The sequence below is a fragment of the Sinocyclocheilus anshuiensis genome, unplaced genomic scaffold (assembly GCF_001515605.1).
Source record: "Sinocyclocheilus anshuiensis isolate Anshui unplaced genomic scaffold, SAMN03320099.WGS_v1.1 scaffold491, whole genome shotgun sequence".
NCBI lineage: Eukaryota > Metazoa > Chordata > Actinopteri > Cypriniformes > Cyprinidae > Sinocyclocheilus > Sinocyclocheilus anshuiensis.
In genome coordinates, this window is record NW_015551041.1 from 242,531 (window position 1) to 246,019 (window position 3,489).

The window sequence follows — 3,489 nt, forward strand, 5'->3', positions numbered from 1 at the left end:
ACAATCTCGCACATAACGTACAGATTGCGTGCACATAGAAACATTCAGGAGTGCAGAAAATTGTCAGCACTGTCCTGCGATTTATCAGCTTTCAGTGAAAAATAATACGCTAATATTTATCTCTTAGTTTTTAGAAAATACCCTGTTTTTGAGAATATATTGAATTTCCTTGTTTTTCTGACATAGTGGAACATGGTCATTTTGGTCTGTAAATACCACATTTATACATGCAAATGGAAGAAATGTAAACCCTCCTTTACTATATTTCATGATTTTGTGAGAATATTTCCAAGTTTGCTTACAAATACTTAATAGAAAACTAAGTAGAAAGATGGGAAACATATGCTTCTCATTTTCAAAATAGTTACTATTTTAGTGCTGTCCTGATTTATACATTTGTTAGTCCATTAAATTTAAAATCTTGCTTTTTTTTGTCAGTGTGGTGTGCCAGCTATAATAATAATAAGAAATGTTTCTTGAGCAGCAATCAGCATGATTTCCGAAGGATCATGTGACACTGAAAGCTGGAGTAATTGAGCTTTAGCGTGAGAGGAAAACACATTTTTAAAATATCCAAAAAGAAAGCAGTTCTTTCAAATTGTAGATTTACTGTTTGCTGTATTTTTTTATTTTTTTGGATCAAACACATGCAACCTTACTGACCAGAATAGATTTGTTTCAAAACCATTAAAAATCTTACTGACCTTTTTTTTTTTTTTTTTTTTATTATAGGCTATATTTTATTTGTAATATGAACCTATTTTAAAAGCATGTATTTTAACCAAAATATTACAGCCCACAGTAGCCAATAAATAATTTAAAAAATATGTCATTGAATGCCACATGACATTCATGACATATTTGATTTGACTGGACTTTAAATACCACTATCACCAGTTTCCCCAAGGAGCAAATGGTGCTGTATAGCATAGGCTATATTTTATTTGTAATATAACCTATATTAAAAGCATGCATTTTAACCCAAATATAACAGCCCACAGTAGCACATAAATAATTAAAAAAAATATGTCATTGAATGCCACATAACATTCATGACATGTATTTGATTTGACTGGACTTGAAATACCATTATCATTAGTTTCCCAAGGAGCAAAAAAGCTACGTGAATATAAATTAGGCTATATTTATGAGCGTTGAATAAACTCTTGAAATTTGGCATTCAAACCAACCGCAGCCAATCAGCAAACAAAAAGCATTCACATTAATTTTTCTAATCATAATGTTGGTGATTTCTAATCATAGATCCAGTTATAATCAGTCGTTCAGTACCTGAGCGCGAGCGCTACATAAACGGATGCCGCGTTCTCTGCCGCACTCCACTCGCTTACGCTACCGACAAGTTAACAAACGGATATAGAATGTGCGCTTTGATGCATCCAGTGTACAGTAGAGACGGCGTTAGGATGTGGCAGACCACTTTCTTTTGCAAGTTTCAGCTCATACATCTTTGGTGTAAACTCGCCTTAACCAAACACCCCCAAGAACCCCTCAGCGCCTCCCTTTCAAACATATTGCTTCCAGCACCCCCCCGATGCTCTCCAAACGCTCCCGTTGAGAAACAACGGAACTAGAGGTTCCAAGTGGCGCTCTTTCGGTACAGACCCTTAAATGTCAGGTATACATTTACATTTAGCAGATATATTATTTGACAGGTATAGAGTATACAGGTTTTGTTTTGTATTTCCTATGTAATCTGCGGCCTATGGAGAAACAAAATAAATAACTGAACAACTTAGATCACACAATACACAGCATCTAAAAACAAGCTACTGATGGCTGCCTTGCGCCCACTTCCTTATTTTTGACGCGAAACGTAGTGACGTTGCGCGTATGGCGCCGTGCGTGATGACGCATTCCGTAAGGCGATGGAGAGCTGCAGCCGCATTGTTGTGGGGGGAAGAGAGGCGAGCTAGCCTGTTAGCGTAGTGCCCATACGGCCAGCCCAATAACGAGCGAAAACAGGCCCGTTAGTATGGTCGAGCTGCTGTTGTCTTGAGCGTGTGACTCCGGCTTTTAAATGCTTATTTTTGGATCCGGCAGACCGTTACGGATACCTCATATTACACTTGGAATACAACGGAGAAGCGGCTGGTGGACGGTAGCGCGGCTCGTGCGCGGATTAAACCTACTGCTGTTCAGTAGGCCACAGCGCTGCTGCTTTTAGCTCGGCCGTACTGCCTTTAAAGATTCTTTGAACGTCGACGGCGAAGGTAAGAACGAACCACAGTGTCTCTGGGGGTTAATTTATATATTTGCGGCTTTAAAGGGCGTTTGCATTCACGTTTTACAGTGCGTGTGTTGTTTTGTTTGACGCCATGTTTGCAGTAATGTCGTTAGGTCTTTCCAAACAGCATTAGCTCACTAGCACAGCCACCAGCAGGCCGCCGGATCCAGTGTGTGTCCTTGCTGCTCAGTTTGTGTGTGTTTTCTTTCCAGTCCAGTGTGTGTGGCCTTGTTATGCCCTGCCCCCTCAAACAAACAAAAGCTTGGATGTAAACCATGGCTGTTATCTGTTAAACGCCAGTTGCTTAGTTAAATGGGTTAATGTGTCAGATTGTGGAGCTTAAAACGTCAGTTAGGGGTTTAAATAAAAATAATAAAATGAACATCACGCAAATTGTCAAGCACGTTCTATATTGTTGTGTTATTGATTTATTTTTTACATTTTAATAAAATAAGTAACTTAAGTCAAATGAGAAACGGTACATATTGTCAAAAATACAAGCGCACGCGCTTTTTTTCTGTTTCCATGCCAACTTGGCTTTAGGTTGCTATGGATACCAGATGGGATGTGTGCTTGAAATTATGCCTGTTCACACCAAGGACGTTAACTAGAAAGTTTTAAAAATCGTTCTTTATGAAATCCACCACACAAATGTAACGATAAAAACCCAAAGGAAGGATACCATTGGAATCACTTGCAGAAGGGTTTTCCCAGCTCATGGACGGTAAAAACATTGACAGCCAATGAGAATCCAAACCACTTAAAGGGGTCATATGACGTTGCTAAAAATAACATTATGTTGTGTATTTGGTGTAATGCAATGTGTTTATGCGGTTTAAGGTTAAAAAAACACATTATTTTCCACAATGTACGTTATTGTTGCTCCTCTATGTCCCGCCTTTCTGAAACGCTTCGATTTTTACAAAGCTCATCGGTCTAAAAAGCGGGGTGTGTTGTGATTGGCCAGCTATCCAGTGCGTTGTGACTGGCTGAATACCTCAAGCGTGTGACGGAAATGTTACGCCCCTTACCATACTGTGATTCCCAGATTCGACGAAGGCGCGGCTGGTGGGCTTGCGGCGCTTTCACAACGAAACACACAGCGTCACACACGCCGGGCTTGAGTGAGCGGTGGCCGGCGGATTCGACGAAGGAGCGTCCGGCGGGCTTGCGGCAACCACATGGGACGACCCCGGGCTGGACTCCGCTTCGTCCACGGTGAAAGCTGATCCGGCGATCCACAG

The 3,489-nt window shown here is 40.6% G+C and overlaps 1 protein-coding gene across 2 annotated transcripts in view; it reads left to right on the top strand.

Moving 5' to 3' along the window:
• Positions 1 to 1,870: 1,870 nt before the first annotated feature.
• Positions 1,871 to 3,489, top strand: part of LOC107661448 (bromodomain-containing protein 1-like) — a 19,483-nt gene continuing 17,864 nt past the window's right edge. For both annotated transcript variants that reach the window (XM_016451033.1, XM_016451034.1), the window contains exon 1: positions 1,871 to 2,231. The gene's annotated coding sequence lies outside the window, so the exon portion shown is untranslated. The remainder of the gene's footprint in view (positions 2,232 to 3,489) is intronic.